General features: G+C 44.2%; 1 protein-coding gene across 1 annotated transcript in view; it reads left to right on the forward strand.

Moving 5' to 3' along the window:
• The window catches only part of zfpm2a (zinc finger protein, FOG family member 2a), a 127385-nt gene that overhangs the window by 102203 nt on the left and 6780 nt on the right, over positions 1–18402 (forward strand). The gene's annotated exons all lie outside the window — the stretch shown is intronic.

The following is an 18402-nucleotide window of genomic DNA, read 5'->3' on the forward strand; positions in this document are numbered from 1 at the left end:
TTAGAGGATTGAGGGGTGTGTGTGTGTGTGTGTGTGTGTGTGTGTGTGTGTGTGTGTGTGTGTGTGTGTGTGTGTGTGTGTGTGTGTGTGTGTGTGTGTGTGTGTGTGTGTGTGTGTGTGTGTGTGTGTGTGTGTGTGTGTGTGTGTGTGTGTGTGTGTGTGTGTGTGTGTGTGTGTGTGTGTGTGTGTGTGTGTGTGTGTGTGTGTGTGTGTGTGTGCGCGCGCAGGGAAATTATGTAAATGTTTTAAGTTGGTGACAATGAGCTGTGTCTCAAGGCAGGAGACATAGTAACCGTCTCCTTTCACTTCTCACCTAACAACATCCCACCCCCTTAAAAATGAGCACTTAACAGGTACCCAGACACACACACAACACACACACACACACACACACACAATCTCCACCTGCTCCCCCCTTTCTCCCTCTCCACCACCGCCACCCAGAATTCTTTGAAATGCCTCAGGCTAAAAAGCTGGTTCCTCTCCCCTGGCTTGCAGCTCGCAGCTCTAGATTATTCCCGAATGCCGGTCTGCCCCCATCATCCCGCAGACCCCCCCCCCCCCTCCCATCTTAAACCTGGCTCTACCTGTCACCTGTCACCTGTCAGACGCACCCCACCTTTAAGTGGCTGGTTATTTTCCATTGGTTTTAGATGTCTTTCATATCATGGCTCATTAAAGCGCAGCACAGTAGGCAGCATATTTACATAGGCTACTGGGGAGGTTTTAATTTGCGTCGGTACAGAGCATGACCGGAACTGAAGAGTGCAGCGCCAAAATGACTTTTTCTCACATGACACCCTCCCCTTTCCCTCCATCCGTACCCATATGAAAACATGTAGCCGGGCGTAATTGCTTGAACGGGGCACAAAGACGGAGACAGAGCCGTCACCGAGGGGCCGAGGTTTCTCTCCCGAGCGACGGAGCGGGAGGCCAATCAAAGCCAGCGATTGAGCGGCCCGTGGTTGTGATCGTTCTACTGAATATATACCATTAGTCTCAACTCTTTGCAGCCACCGTGTAACTTCCTTCACTTCCACTCACTTTGTCTGGCCGCTCCACTCGTGACTCAGTCCAGAATCGGGCTATCCTGCCATCTGCAGCGCTGCTTTCATCCCAGTAATGGCTCTGTTTATGTTTATTTAGCTCATTAGAGGATAGTTCTCTCTTTCAAATTGATACTTTAATCATTGCCGCCGAGCTTGAGGTGAGTTTTAAATGTATTTAAAGAGTCATTATATTAAAATGTGTCTTTTTCGGGTTTGTCTTTCAACAGACACAATAAGTCTTTCAGGGATGCATATTTTGGGATTTTCTTCCAAATGAGGCTATTACGCAAGTGCTCTGTTTGTGAAGTAGCTATGAAAGGGGGTTTCTGTTTCTTTTCCAGGGCAGGGGAAAGGCCCCTCTGCTAAATTATTTACATGACTAGATAGTCAACTTCTGCAATTCTATCTCTCCAGCAGAGGAATACCATCATTTCCCTCAGACAAGATATTCAACCGAGATTCCCTGAACCAGTTTGCAGCAGAGCCTCCCGTATCAGTCGGAGATGCCACTATCAGTCTGAGATTCTATTCAAAAAGACAAGGGGGGATAGAGGCTAATATTGTCATAAGATGCTGCGTGTCCCCTACCAAAATGCGTGGAGCAGTGGGAGCTTCAGCAGTCGCTCCTCAAACATGTGCTCTCCTCCCAGATCTCTCCCAGGACCCGGCACTACAAACTGGCTCCTGCAGATGCACTCCAAGTAGCAGGCTGTTCATCATGCAGCCTAATAGAACAGGCTCATTCCCCCAGCTACCCCTGCCCATGTAGCCCCCCCTCTCCCCGCCTCATCCCCACGTCCACCATCCCATGCTCCTGCTGGCCCTACATCCCATCGCCGTGCTCCGATATCAATCAACAGCAATGAGGCTGGCACTGGCTTCCCCCCCCCATCCTCCTCTCCCCGCCGCTGCCACAGGCGCCACACCCCAGCAAAGATGGCCACGATGGACGGACGGAGCACGGACAGGCGTGCACGTGGCCATGTGATTTCAGTGTAATTTTGGAAAGCATATTGTCTAATTTTGCCATCTGTCCGGGAGGGAGCGATGGCAGCATGGAGCTCATTTGCCGTCTGCTTGCTTTATAGCGGCTATACAGAACAAGTTTCTGGAGTGGGACGCAAGCCCCGGGGGGGGGGGGGGGGGCAGCCCACTGGAGCCGTGAAGCATGTCAGTGCGGGCATCAGGATCCCACCACTCCATCATGCCGCTGTGTGACGGGGGCTTTGGAGTGAAATCTCAGATTCAAGCGCTGCGGCTCGAGTTTTCAAAATAAGTTTGAGAGGAAACTGTCTCCTGTCTCCCAGGACAAGTTGGAAGAACGTCTCACACACCGTTTTGAGTCGTCTCTCGTACCACCAGGCCATTATGAATTTGGTCCCGTTTGCAGCGAATGGTCATGTAGACACACACCCACGTGCGCGCACACACGCGCGCGAGTGGCTGTCACACATTGTGGATCACGTCTGGTTCAGCTGCTCCTTGGCTCTGACATTAATACAGAGCAGATTGGTGGAGATCTGCAGCCCTTGTTGTTTGATCTTTCCTCCTCTTGCCACATTTCCTGGCACGGCCCCCCTGCCACACCGCGTGGCGCAGGCAGGACTGGCATGGCCTCAACGTGCCTGCCAGGTTTGTTCTCTGTCTTCTTCCCCTTCCAACTTATTCCCTTATGCCCGCTCCATGGATCCAGTTCTGCAAATTACAAGAGCTCCCCTACCCCCAGCGACAGCCCGGATTCAAGAGACCTTCAATCTACCCGTGTGTCTTCTTCAGAAAGGAGCGATGCTACCTCGGCCCGCGATGTGTCACTCACTTTGCTTTTCTTTCTTTTTACATGATAATTGTCCTCTGCGCCGACTTAGGTTACCGTCCTCATTCTCTTTTCCAAGTTCAGCTGAAAGATTCTCCTCTGAAAATCAAATTACTCCCTACCAAATATTAGAAGTATTAAGCTGTAAGGCCACATTAGATAGCGACCAAGCTTCACCTGAGAACAAAAGACGTTGCTTAGCCAACAGCAGCCAACTTGAACAAACACTGTTTTCTCTTATCAGGACCCCCACCTCCCCTTACATGTTCTATTTACTCAGGACTGTCATTTGGCCTGTAATGCGTCGAGTCTCAATAGAGAAATTGTTTAAAATGTCACAATCGAATGTATGAATTAAAAGCAAATACATCTTCGAGGTAAAGGCAGCATCAGTGCCTCCTGTATAATCTGAAGTATTTGTTCAAAGAATAAGCGCCGTCCTTTCTCTTTCATTCCTTTGGGGTTGTGATCAGGATGGGGCGGGAAAAGAGCACAAGCTAATTCGGTAATAACATTGCCTCGTGATGTCGGCACCCCATTTTCACTCTTTTATGAATCGGCATCAGATCTCAGCCTTATCTTCCCCCCTTTTTCTTCTCTGGCGTTAACCACTTCATTTGTGACTAATGGCACACGCGCGATCGTTATCCTTCTAATTTATTCCAAGTTTGAGATGAAGGGCCGGATAAGGTGCGAGAGACAATAAGTTGAAAAAGCCAGTGTGATGCCTCAGTTAATGAGGCGCAACGTCTTTTTTTGGCGCCGCTGGGGTCAAAAGCATGCTGATTGAGAGAGAAGGGAGGAGATGGCAATTGAGAGAAAGAGGAAGGGTGAGGCAGGGGTTTTCTGCTTTTGAAGGAGATATGAGATCATCAGAGCTTTGAAATGGAGGAACAGTTAGCACCTGGAGATGAGGGTTAGCTGAGGCCTCTGCAGGAGATACCGACTCTAAATGGAAAGTGCTGATGTGTTGGGTTAGCACTTTCAAATGGAAAGTAGTGAAACAGATATGTTATCAGCATGAAACCCAGATTTTCTCAGCCATCTTAAATTGGACATTCTATATGTTGGATAATATGTCATTGTTGTACATCTTTTAAGAAATAATATTTGTGGGCCTCAAAAGGAGGAGGTCGTGACCTCACTGACTTGTAGTGGCTTGATTGTATACACATTACAAATGATAAACAAGTATTGGTGAATGTTCAAATTGGACATTTTATTTGATGCAAAAGATTTTGCACACATTTTAAGAAATAATGTTTGTGTTTTTTAAAGTGTTTACCTTTAATACACAATACAAATTATTACTTGTATTACTTTATTTGGAGTCACATAGTATTAATATTACATTTTGATCAATTTACAAATCATTCTATTGAATGACACAAAAGTAACGAACAATAAGTCTAATACTAATAATTAATGAATACAAAATCTTAATAGAAAAATAAATAATAATAACATCTGATAAAACAACATTTTAACTCCTTTTATTCTATTTGATTCATTCTATAATGGAACAACTGTCATGCAAGCCAATGAATTCCCCCTGGCTGTATTCTAGTTTCTCTGATTTTGTCCACAAATGATAAATGTGCTGTTCTGAGATACAACTTGTCTTTTCGAAGCAGGGTTAAAGTTGATCAAACAAAAAAACTCTTCCACACTTTGTACAATAATAGTTGGCCAGAAAATCTTTGAGTCAATTGAAATGACATCAAGGCCTCCGTATTCAAAATAATCTATATTAAATGAAGTATACATAATAACTAATGATTGCTTTGGCATTTACCAGTAAAACTGCTCTCAGGAGTGAACACAGTGTCTCTTACTGTGAAACACACAGGATCAGTGTGTCTCTCAGGCCTCCTGGGCAACATATGGAGCCCTCCGAGTTACTGTTCGACTTCCCAACGGCTGTTGTGAGAAGTGCTGCGCTAACTGCAGCCCTCAGAGAGCTAATTAGAAACCCTTGTGCATAAACCTTGCTTGGAAGTTGCTTTGGGCTGCACCAGCGCAACCACGGCAGGATCTGTGCTGCCTGCAAGATAATAAACAGAATTTGCATATAATGTCAACGTTTGGCAACCTTCAGTGATGGCCTAGACGCTCTCGTGGCAGCCGTTTGAAACACATCGATCAAAAAAAAACTTTGCAGCCTTTTGTGAGCATGGGGGAGATGTTTGGAGCGTTTTCTTCTATCAGAATTCCGGATGCTTAAATCCTCACTAATTATCGCTCCCACCCTCCAGTGGTTTCAACTCGCGATTTGTACCTGATAAAAAGCCCCACATAAGAGATCCCTACAATGCATATTTAGCTGTGGAGTAATTAAGCTGTATTAGACTTCATTCATACCTGCCAGAGAGTAATACCGCGCTGTAACACAGTGACGCTTTCAATTAATGAAAACGTCTAAACCATACATCTGGGATCACCGTGCGGTATAGCGCCACTGTATTTATCACACGCTGTAAGCCAACACAATTACACAGACCTAACATAGTAATTGCGACGTAGCAGCTCCTACAATGGTGGAAATAGAATTACCTAGACAGAAAAAAAGTCTTCAGGGATATGGAGGGGGGAAAAGGAAAAGGCACAACCTTTCACCAACCTGTAAATCATGCTTCACTTTTAAGAGGTGGGGGAAATAAATAATGTCTGAAAGTGCAATGATTTCAGTGATTTAGGGGAGCTTTTGAGAAGCGTATTACTAGAGGTGACAGCGTGTGGGAGATAGGCAGGTTGTGTTAAGAGGAAAGGATAAGAGGCTATGACATTATGTCTGCAGGGTTAAGGTGTCAGAGTCAAAGCGTGAACCACTATTACTGGATCAATACTTCTCAGTTTTGCACTTATCTCTGGCCCGATGGTTAGCAGCAGCTTCTCTGGATATACACTGGGACTAAATGCCACTACTGAGAGGGGGACTGCAGACCTGCTCCATCTGTCTGCAGCTGCAGAGGAGTGTTCTAGCAGGAAATGTTATATTCTCCACTGCTTTGAAATGGGCGTGATGGTCTCAGTGAAGGCTGAACACTATGTTTATCAAACAGCTCTTTTAATGTAAGATATTAGCAAAACTAAAAGAAATGTACAAATAATATAATGCGTTTTTTGGGTTGAATTGCTGCAGCCAAATCCAGTAGTACTTCGGAAAATCTTTAGAATACTTTCATAAGCAATTCATCGTTAAAGTAATTGATCATGCTGTCCTGCTTTCTATGTATGATATCATATTAAAGTGAGTAGTTTGGGTTTTATACTGACAAAACAATCCATCCCTTAGGCTTTGAGAAACTAGAATTGACATTTTCCACAATTGTTGACATTTTTAAAGAGGCTCTATTATGCTCCTTTGTTTATGCCGTAACATAATGACATCACTATGTAACGATAGCACTTTGATTGGCTAGCTCTCCAACACATTGTACTTGATAGGCTAAGGGGCGGGACATCTCTAAGAGGGTGAAAAGAGGTGCTGCCGCTCAGGCAGTTTGAGCATTAAAGCATGGAGACATGTCACAGTAGTAGAGACACTACATACAAGTGTAAACCTGGACATTTGCAGAATATGGCCCCTGCAAAGACCAAACAATGTATCGATGAATCTCGAAAGTAATCGCCAACAATCAAATGAATTGTTTTGTTGCTGCCCTATACTGTACATTATGTTTTGTCAAGTGCTGCTAATCAAATGTATCCTTAAGTGAAGTCCATCCTTTTGCTTTGGGCATAAAGACAGGCGTTGTACACATGTCATCTCGCAAGAAAGAAAGAAACACTGTCACAGCCAGAAACGAGAAAAAGTGTGCACTTTCAAGTCTTTCATTAAACTTCTGAAGCTTCCGAGTTAATCCTTGCTGTACATAGAACAAAAACTCAGCATTCAACAATTTAAAAAAGCCAAGAGAAAGAAAGGAGGAAGAGAAGAGATGAGGAAGGGAGGGGAGGGGGCTGGCCTGATCGCTACATATTCATATTCCTATGCAGGCGTTATCACTTAAAAGGCTTTCTAATTACAACAACAAGACAAAAACTCCTTGGATTCCTTCCAGACCCGCTAAATGATAAAATAAGCTTGCACTCTCTCTCCTTCTTAATCTCTGCAAAGCACCTTGGAGCCTCATCTCCCAAATACAGGCGAATGAATGTGAAAATGCCATTTAGAGATGCAGGTGTGACATTTGATAAGAAACTTCTGGATTAAATATGTTCTGCTAATGAGGAACCCGGCTACCCCATCAGGGCAAACTATTGGTGGGATTGTGTGAGCGCGCTGATAACAATTCCGCGCGCAAACATCCAAATTCATTATTAATAAACAGCCGCTCGGTCTCTCTATCACACGGGAAGTCTGCATCCTTCAGTGGAGAGACAGGGATGTTGCGTCTCATTAGGAGAGGCTGAGGGGAAAAAGAAGGGGGAGGGACGGGCGGGGTATATGGCGGGGTAGGGGTATCAACTGTTTTCATATTTAGCTGCTTTTGGGGGGGGAAAGAGATGGGAGACACCATTTCAAAGCGTATGTTAATGGTGCATTGAATGTTGGAACAAAAGCGTTGGAAGTTTCAGGGGATCTGGCAGAGAGGAGTGTAATTCTCCGGCTATGGCTAATACAGGAAAAGAGGGGATCGCAGGCTAAGCCATTGGTGCAGTAGACTGGGAAGTCCCTGGCCCCCAGCTTGACATTTATAACGATTTGGAGAAGATTAAAGGAGTATTACTGCTGTAGTCCGTAATGTGGCTCTGTAATGAGGTGTGAGTGCATTAGCGTGCTGTGGAAGTTAGCCGCTGTTTCAGACCTTTCTAAAGGGAAGACGCGGAGAGCTTTCAAGGAACATGGATACTTGACTGTACTGTGGTCATCTGTGAGGTTGGGAGAGGGGGGGGTGCAGTTAGAGAGGAAGTGCCAGACTTGTCAGTCTAAACCAGCTTAGCTCAGCCAGCCAGCAAAGTGTCTCCGACTGACAGGCAGCACTTTGTTATTCGGACCAGTAACTGGAGGTCCATGTCTGCGCCTGGAAATATTTTAAATTCAGAGAAATTAGAAATGGAATGTGTTTTTTCAGGCACAGCATATAGCAAGTGCATTTTTTAAGCTGAAAAAAACTGCTTTAGGAATTCTGCCAGCTCTCTGTTTTGACAATTTCTATTTTGGCCTGGTGGCATTTTTTCTCTTTCCTTACAGTACATAGTAAAAAACAAGGACAGTGGTGCCAATTCTAAAGCCAGCCACAGGAAAAGGAATATTCCGCAAAAAAATGCATGTGTTATCTTGGAAAATAAAAACACAGGTAACTCTGCGTGTGCAAATGAAGGTTGCAGGTGTCGTCGGTCCATTTAAAGCGCTCTTTATGATGTTAATTAGTTGTTAGCGTAATTTCCCAGCCTCCGCCATCAAGCGTGAGAAGTTCACAGACCTGCTGTTAACTGAGAGTCAATGCCGTGGCACCGTTTCAAGAGCTTTCCCAAACAGGACAGCCAGCGATAACGAACAGGTGATGGGGCCTGATGCCTATGGCAGCGGGATATTGCAGAGACAATTGAATTTCGCAGGGAGAAATGAATCTTCTGGACAGCATATCAAATGTTAAAACAACACACATTGCATGCAATTTGCTTATGCAGGAGCATGATAAAGTGTGCTTATTTAAAAGATAAACAAAGGGGGGATCTAGTGCAGTAAATTGTGCATGTGTGTTTATTCCCTATGAGTAACGCCAGAGGTTTATAGTCCCAGACACAAGCAGCCTACTTTATGGCTGCTCTGTTTGTGTGATAGCAGTATTTATGATATTGGAATTTATGTTGTGGTGTGTTCAGTGTCTGTGAGCCAGTGGTGGTGGCCTGTATTCAAATGCACTTATTGGTGTTTGTCTTTGAATCTGGTGTAAACTGAAAAACCCAAACGTTGACTTTAATTAAATCATGTCAACAGATTTCACATAACTGTATCTGTAGCAATAATATTAAGTTTAAATCCAATATATGAGTTTAAACTTAATATTAATGCTTTCAACTAACCGAATACAGTTATGTGAAATCTGTTGACATGACACACCTAATGTAATTCCGTGTTCTCAGTGTAGCATGAGGTCAGATTCATTATCCCAGAGGAATCCCGCCTCCCAAGGTTACATTCAACAGTTTCTCTGGAGGAGTGAAAGCCAATGGAAAAAAAGAGGAGTTTCATCTCCTCAGCCCCTGCTTCAGCTAATCTTCACCCCCTCGCAATGACATTTCCACTCCGGTTCCTCCGACTCCAGACATATTTGCTCTCCCTTGCTGCTCGTGTCCTGTTAAGATTTAAACAGCAAACATAAAATGCGGAAGATAACCTGCGAGAGAAAAAAGAAAGCTTTAGAGAGACTTGACTCCGAACATTATTTTAAAGACCAGATCTGAGAGGCGCGGCGCAGCAGTCGGGTGCGATTATCTGCTGTGATCCCTCTCCGATGCACCAAAGTCATTCATCTGCCGATCCTCCAACCCCCCGCACACAGCCCCTATGCAAAGGCGGACCCCTAATCATGTCGACACCGTGTGTCAGTGCCGTGGATGAGCAGGGCCTAGAGATGAGAACGGCTCTGTAAACATGGCCAGGCAGCGGGAGCTCCCCTCCCCCCCACGCTGCTCCGAATAAGCAAACGGGAAGATTTAGGGATTTTGCCGGGGCCCAACTTTGTAGTATCGGATGAGGGCCTTCTTCCACGTTTTCCGGGGTGCTGCCTATGGGATATTGTTCTTAGCTTATGAAGTGCCGCCCGCCCATTTTAAGCCGTGTGTCTTTTGTCAATAGCATTACAATTTTGGAGCTTCTTTTTACTCCTTTCAGTTTAACTGTGTATGAAGTATTCAAATGATCTACTTGAGTGAAAGTACCACTACATTACACTCAAAATACTTCATTACAAGTAAAAGTCCTGCATTCAAAATCTTACCTAGGTAAAAGAACAAAAGTATTATCTGAGAAAATGTACTAAAAGTATAAAAAGTAATCATTGCCCAGAAAAATTGCCTTTTGCGTGTATATTATTAGATTTATATATGTGACATTTTGAGATAATAATGTAGAATTGTACTGTTGTACACAAACAAAGTTCTGATTACATTGTTGTAAAATATTTGTAATAATTTAAATATTTTGTGACTTAAAGAGTTAGTCCACTAGTTAGACTTTTTAGAGATGCATTTTGTTAAAAGTAGCAAAAGCTGTTTAATAAATGTAGTGGAGCGAAAGTATAAAGTAGCATAAAATGGAAATACAGTACTTCCCACCTCTGTCTTCAGCTTACATATAGTAAATTCTGACCTTCGTCGTTGACCTCTATCGTTAAGAATCTTTATGAGGAATCTTATTTTACAGCCATTTTTTTTTTTGACCTCCATAGTCAACTTTTTTTTTTCCCTTCTGCAGCAATGTCGATAATCATGACAGAATAGTAAATCTAGCGTTCATCAACCCTGTGCATTCCATAAACTGCTAATACAATTGTCTGTATCAAGTGGGATGTATATTAACAACAGGCATGTGCTCCCCCCCCCCTGTCAGGATTCTATTATGGAGCCTGATCCCGCCCCTTGTTTTGATACAGCGGTAATTTAAAGAGCGATCTTAATTGACTTATTTTTTCCGCATGTCTGTTGGAGCTTGTGCATGCACCGCAATAAGAGTCTTGTTTCTTTATTGGGCCACACACAATGTACTGAGTTCAATTTTACCATTCATAATGAATGCAGCCTCGCCATTCAAATGCAGCCATAAGCACACAGCAGATAAGAATTTAATTAAATGTAGATTAAAACCAAACAGGAAAACACACTGGCTGATAATTTTTTATCACGTCCCCTGGTCATATTTTTTTTCCTCATACTTTCGACTTGTTCTTCCTTGGGCTACATCTTTTCTGCTCGCCAAAAGTGGCGAAACACCTCACACATCTCACCGTGGTGCCGTGAGATTGTGTAAAATGCAAAGCGAGGGGCGGTCACACGATTAATCAGAATCCGCGTGTCTGGGGAAGGATGGAGGCTGGCGGAGGATTGAGGGTGGGGGGGGGTTGTACAGGGGTGCGAGGAAGGAATTAGTTGCTACATCCCAAATTTGCATCATATTCCAAAGGACAATCCCAGCACTGTAGGCAAGGGGAAACATATCTCGCTCTCTGCAGGAACAATTAAATATTTGCCACAATGCGGAATAAATGTCACCTTCAGTATCAAATTGTCCATACTTGCTAAACATGGTGTTACAGTGAGTGCCTGGAAAGCATGCCTGAGCAGAGGGGAAGGCACTATTTTTTGTTAGATGTGGACCGCAGCCTCAGCTAACATACTGTAACACACATTCAGGAGCTTCACCTCAGGCACTAATGGTGTGTTGAACTCTAGTGGGGATACAGCGAGGAGCAGGAGACAACTGCAGCCTCGTCAGGGAGTTCCCACTCTGAATCTCACTTAGTTTCTATTAATAAGATCTTTTTTAAAGCTGCTACAATTGATTTTAATTATTATATTGACTGACGTTGAAATGTCAGAATGCAGCCCTAATGCTAATGCTAAAATTAAGGTTTTTTTCAGTAGAAATACATTAATTTCCCACCATCTGGCGTACTTATCATGTCGCACATTCCAGCTTTTCTAACACTTTCAGACAGCTGTTGGCTTTTACCTGAACGACTTGAAAGATGAATGCTGCTCTTCAAACGACTGTTTTTTTAAATAAGAGCTGATGGGCTCTTCTGCATGCATACACAGATTCTCAAAGAGTGGAAGATTTAAAATCTGATTTTTATAAATATTATCGTGAAACATGGTGTTGGTAGCATGGCAGTGGACTTCAGCGCGGTGCCACCCTCCACAGCGGATCACACCGCCATGCTGCCCGCCGCGCTGGTGCTGCAACTCAGTTCCACTCTATTACCCTCACGCAGGCGATTGGCCTTTTCTGTGGGGAAAAGAGCAATTTCCTGTCGCAGTCTGTTTGATCAAGTGCTAAACCCTTGTGATCAATAGAGAGACAGATGTCGGCTCCAGATGGCCGCGTGGTGATACCTGGGGCAGTGTGGGGGCTTGCCAGGACGACAGAATGGCAACGAGCAAGGGCAGCGGCTGTGCTCCCGATGCACCAGCCACGAGACACAATGTGACAAACGCAATTAGGCCTTTTAGCCGCAGATTATTTATTTACCCTTGCAAACCGACGGAACATTTAATTAGCGCATACTTTAAGCAATATGTAGAATTACAGGGGTGCAGAGACAGAGGGCATGCTGGGATGTGGCACCGGTGACTGGGCCGTGTAGGTGTGTGTCAGTGAGTGTGTGTGTTCTGTACTGGGAATTAGCACATACACTGTCATTGAGGCAGAGAAACACTTTTTTAAACACAAATCAATGATTAAAACACTCATAAATTCCATTCCTCACGACCAGATCAATAATGTCGATTTCCAAAAAAAATGGATGACAGGTGCGTCTCCCTGGCTCTCGATCCTTCTGGAGAGGAAAAAAAAGAACTGCCAGCACCAGAAGGCCAAAAAAAAGACCTTTCCAAAGAGGAGAGAAGCTCCCATTTTTTAAACGGCAAGCATTTCCATTAGGGCTGGCATCCACCATACACCCCCACACACACACACACACACCCCACACACACACACACACACACACACACAAGCAAGCCAGTCCCTGTGGCGCAGGGCCGGAGCCATGTTGGAGGAACCACTGAGGCGTGTGGCGATGGCGAGTGGCTCTCGCAGGGAAAAAGCGAACTCACCGTCGTTTGGCCCTCCTCCGTTCACCTGCTCCCGTGATGGGTATAATGGGGGGGGAGACATGGGCCACGGGGCCGCAGCTGGAGTAGAGGGAGGGGTCTGCTGCGGTGCTCATCGCAGCGGCGCCCCTGTCACGATGGGGTCTTCTGGTCCCATTAGCTAGGGCTCGGTCAGGACGGGCCCCCAACCAGCCTGCCGCCACAGCAGGGGCCGCAGTAAACACATGTCGACCGGCCACAACCGGCAGCACCCGCAGAGAGGGAGAGCTAATAGAGTGCTCAACGGGACAAACCTGTCCAAATAAAGAATAAAGCAGAGCGCGAGGAGAGGAGCCAGTCTCAGCTCTAATGGGCCCTCCACTTTACTGTGTGGCAGCTAATGAGGAGAACTGCTTTGCAGCGACTCACTCTGACAGCACAGTGTGTTACCTGCAAAGCAAAAAGGGTCCTCATTTCAAACATTTCATTTGTTTAGTAATTATTTCAGATTTTAATGTGCCTCATAAATAGTTTTTCTAAAAATAACACGCCACATTTAATGAATTTCAGTGGGAAATTTGTATAATAAACTCATATTTAAATATTCAAACTGCCAGTGCGCTCTGCTAATTCTCATTTTGTTCTCCTCTATCAAAATGATTACAACACTATTAGCAGGCAAACATCCTCCTGCCTATTGAAAAAGCTACACCAGTCTCCAGAGACTAGTAGGCTCTTTTAATTTCAAAGTGATACATTTAATTTTGTACTCGTTAAATCATGTGCTGAATCACATCATTGATAGATTTTTGTTCACAACTGTTTTGGTGTGTTCAAACAGTTCATAGTGTTGGATGACATTGTTCGGTGCTGTGCTGCTTTTATGTCTTTGTTGCCTGTGAATGTATGCTATAGAGACAGCGGCGTGTTCCAGGCTCCCCTGGGAGGACTTTTTAATTTGTGGATTCTGACCCGTGTGCCATCCGCTCGAGGCCATCTATGAGCTCTGCACACTGGCTATATCTGCAAAACACTTGATGCTAAAATTAGTGTGGCTCCGTAGTGCAAAAAGGAGGGGAAATCTGGGGGTTTGGGGGGTGTCAGGGACGACCAGACGAGTTCTAAGTAAACACATATTTACTCAACGGTATTTATTTCTCTGGAAAAATAGCAGAATTGTGGATGTGATTTGAGAATCTTTGAAATATAAAATGATTGGGATGCCTAATGTGTGCTGCAAAAGAAATGCAGCAAAAAAAGATTATTAAACGTTAAAGAATTGAGATTTCTTTGTCCCAGATTTTTGCTTAAAAAACATAATTTGAAGGCCAAAATCGAGACAAAACATGTCAAAATTGATGCAAATACATTTTCTCCTGAGAGTAAGATCTTTACCTGCGAGGATGTTCACTGTCGACTTCCAGCTCTGCCATGTCTGAGTCGCTCTGCATCATCACAGCAACAACAGCGCTGCAGCTAGAGCATGAGAAGAGTGCCTCCTAGTGGCCGGCACAGAACATGAACCAGAGGAGGAGGTGGATGGAGCGTAGGAGAGACTCAATCTGTGTCAGTGCCTTAGTGAAATAAAAGTAGAGTCAGCTAATTCTAGTTTAGCGTACCGTCAATAATAGTAAGCTTGTTTGACCCCGTGAATGATGTTCTCCAACTCAGCGTTTTCCCTCTCTGCTGTGAGTCATTCTTAATGTGTTCCACTGTGATGATGCAGTCCAAATATTTACCAGTATTCATGAGGAAGGCTTTGTTTGTCGCAGCACTGTCAGGTGCAGACACAGATATTATTCATCCACGATAAATATTTTCACAAGATTCAGAGGGGGGGGAGTTGTAATTTACTCCTGGTATGATTGTTAAATTAAAAAAAAAAAGGAGGTGGTAACAGCTACTTGATATTCGCAGGTGCGACGAAGCTTGTTCCCATTTGACCAGGAGGAGTTGGAGCTGATTTGAAGACAAGAAGAGTAGAGGTCTTTAATTACAACCCTCTCTGTGGCTGCAGGCGCCGCGAGCCCCACTTCACAATTAAGACCAGCAGTTAGCAAGCAGCCAATAGAAGGAGAGGGGAACTTGAAGCAGCAGAATCACCAAACCAAAGGGAAACACTGAATAAATCAGGCTCGACAAAGGAAAATGACTGATTTTTCAAACTAAAACATGACCCTGTGATGCACCCAGGTAATGCCAATGGGACAGTTTTCCCAGAAGCCCCATTGAAACCCCTCCCCATAATATGTGTCTGTCGTGCAGTGTACTCCGGCGCTGTAATGGCCTCTGCAGCCGTAATGTGTTTGGACAGATGGGGAGAGGCAAGTGCTGATGTGCTTAACTACGCATTTTACAGCTAAACTATTAAAGAGTTGTGCTGTTTACACACCAACATTTGAATACCTGTCTTCAGGCCAGTTTAATTATCCGGGCCCTTCTGTTATTTTCTGCCCCGCTTTGTTGTCTCTCAGCTTTTTGCACGAGGCGTGAGAGATTTGTTTGCGGCTTCATTAAGATACGGTGGTAGCGGTTCGCAGGGAGCCAAAAATGTTTGTATTCCTGCTCAAGTATCTGGCGCTCTTTTCTCCCCTGCCTCCTCCCCCCCCACATACAGATACTGTACACATCCCTTTTCTTATAGAGTCATTTAAAGTGAGAAAATTAAAAAATGCCCTGTGATGCCTGCACTTTGAAATCTCTCGGGGGGCTTTAGGCAAAAGGGGAGGCGACACAAGCCCCGTGTCCCTGTGATTCATCCTGAGACATTTGATTAGTTTATAAGTACTTATGGAAAGGGAAGGGCTTGCATTATAATTTTGTTTCATGAATTCCTTCATATGTTCATCTTCAACTGCACGTTCAAATAAAGCATTAATCAAAGGGGCGAGAGGGAAGAGGGCATTTAGCCAGCAGAGCCACCGTCTCGGGCCTCAGTGAGCCGGTGGATATGTATTGAGAGACCGTAGGAAGCAGTGGTTTTTAATTATCTGGACTACGTACAGGATGCCGTTTTTGATTGTTTTAATGAGGCAGCTGGCCTATTGTCTCGCCTTAATTCCTCCATTGTTTTTAGAATATGTCATAGTTCTTTATTCTTTTATCAGGTGCTCTGCAGGAGGATTTAGACAATAGCCTTCATTCTAACTGCATTGGCCACTGCACAAAGGCAGCTCACTGCAGACAGTTAGCGAGGCAAACAAGTGCAAATCACAAGCTGCACTTTTCCCAGCCTTTCCCCCACTTTCACCACCGCTCTAACTCTTGACCCCCCCTCCCCGCTCCCTCTTTCATGCCATTGTTATAGGTGGCTCACCTGTGTTCCTGTGATTAAAATCACCTGTCATGGAAAGGCTGTCAGAGGGAAACAGCCATGACCAATCTTTCAGGGGACAGCTCCTTCACGGGTTGTTTTGTTGCCCACCTGACACCCTGTGCTGTCGGGTTTCTATACCATGTATCTCTATGTGCATGGAAATGACACGGACATAATGTGCTGTAGGTATGTTTGGGTGTTACGACGGCACGGTGAATCACACATTTATATTTCTAAATGTAAAATACTGATGTGAAGCTATGCAGGATCACGATGCATTTCAGAAAACAGTAGAAAAAACATCCAAAATGCTGAAAAATCCATTAAAAACTGTCAAAAATAGAAAGGAATATCTCGGATTTGCAGTTTGATGAAATGTTTACTGCACATGTTCCTTACTACCTTGTCTTGGTTGAGCGACTGTTACAAGTGCTGCCTCAGTGTTTGGTGTTGCTCAGTAAAACTGGGACACGCAGTCCTAAAACTCACTTCCAGCATTCTCAAACACAACAGATGGATCTGTAGCATTCTTGGCTTAAGGGATGCAAATCTGAGTGCTTATTCCGCCGTCAAAATGCAGTAAAACACTTCCATCAGACTCCATTTTATTTCAGCTGAGGAGAGCATACAGTATCTTTGATATGGATTGATCTAAAAAAGACACTGATTGGTATCTATAGTTCGTAATTCTCTTTGTAAGCAGAGCGCGTGTGAACTAAAAGATCCATTCAGAGGGAAACTTTTGTGGCTGTGACTGCGATATATTCCCCCCGCCATTGTCAGTGGCAGTTTGTATCTACCTTGATGGTAACTTGGGCAGACAGTGGAGAGGAGTTTTGTTATTTTAATTAGGAGATAAAAATTCAAAGGGGCCTCTCCAGGCAGTGTGTGGTATGACAGAATCAAAACGATGAAGTGGAGCGGCCTGAAGTGTGTGTCTCGTCACAGCAGATTGGCCGACAGATAGGCACTGCTCTTTAAACACACACACACACACACACACACACACACACACACACACACACACACACACACACACACGCACACACATACACTTACGGGGAGGAAGCCTGCACACAAATGGGACTTTGAAAGATAGCATATTTTAATACTATTTCACTCCTTTGACACGTTTGTGCTGGTTTAATTTTCAGTGCTTCACCAGCAGATAGGGAGGGCTAGGAAAAGAGTTTAATCAAAACAGTGATGTGAAATCTGAAATATTCAATTTTACATAAAAATAATGGGGCTATTCTGTCCAGAAAGGTAATTTATACATAAAGCTTGCCGAAATCGTGTAGAGGCTCATTCTATGGAGGTCGACAGGGGCAAATGCGCTACAACAGCCCCAACAACTTCCATAAGGAGAAACGCACTGCACTTTTAAAAACAATTCAAATATAAAAACACAAATGTGCCAAAACATGTGAAAATGAAGAAACATCTTCACCAACTTGACGACACATGCACAGCATCTACTAAAGTTGCTGCATAAACGAAACGCTGCAAACATAAAACACTGCAAATAAAAAATGTTGTTGTCATATTATAGTTAGCTAGCTACTGTAGCTTCCAGCAGATCTGCAATAATACCGGGAGGAACCATGCAATCACATAGTTCAAATAAGCCAATCAAATGTACATAAGCTTCCAGTGACAGTGGTCCAACTTTATTTATCAACAAGCTCTCCGGTCCCAGCTATGAGCGCCACCTTGAGTGTTCCCTTTCCGTTGTGCTAGGAGGAGTGATGAGATATCTTTCCAAATAGTCATTGTTAATTAAGAGCTTTGTTATTGCAGCGTTTTGTTATTGCAGCGTTTTGTTATTGCAGCGTTTTGTATACGCAGCGCTTTTAGTAAACCCTGTGCATGTTTCGTCAAGTTAATGAATGTTTTGTGAATGCTGCGCGTGTTTTTGGATGTTAGTGAAGATGTTTTATTTAATTTTCACGTGTTGGCACATTTGTGTTTTTAACATTTGCATCATTATTTTACGTGCAGCGCGTTTCTCCTTACGTTTCTTGTAGTGCGTTTGCCCCTGTCGGCCACCGTATAATTCCCTAACTGTAGTTTCCCATTTCTAGCAAATCCACAGCAAAGTGGATTGTTTTCCTTCAGTCCTCGAGCACCTTCACCGTGTCTACAGGGTGGTTTTAAACCCAGTGATTCACAGGTTTTGTGTAAACAAGAGTAATCAGTGTTCCACATGTGCGGGGGCTTTTCGAGCCGCATCCCCCCTGCCTGCACACCTCTCCTCAGGACTCTCCTTATTCCACATCAGCCAGGGCTCAAATCACATGTCCCCCTCTCAGCCTGACACTCCGTCGGTATGTTTGCACATCTTTGAAAGCTAACAGCGTGCTTTAATTAATTGTCCAGCTTTCCTCAGAAACAATGTCCTAATTCTGCCATTTAGCATGAGCGTATCATAGTTTGTTGTTATCTCCCCCGCCAGATTTCTGTAA

This window comes from Pseudochaenichthys georgianus, chromosome 16 (genome assembly GCF_902827115.2).
Source record: "Pseudochaenichthys georgianus chromosome 16, fPseGeo1.2, whole genome shotgun sequence".
NCBI lineage: Eukaryota > Metazoa > Chordata > Actinopteri > Perciformes > Channichthyidae > Pseudochaenichthys > Pseudochaenichthys georgianus.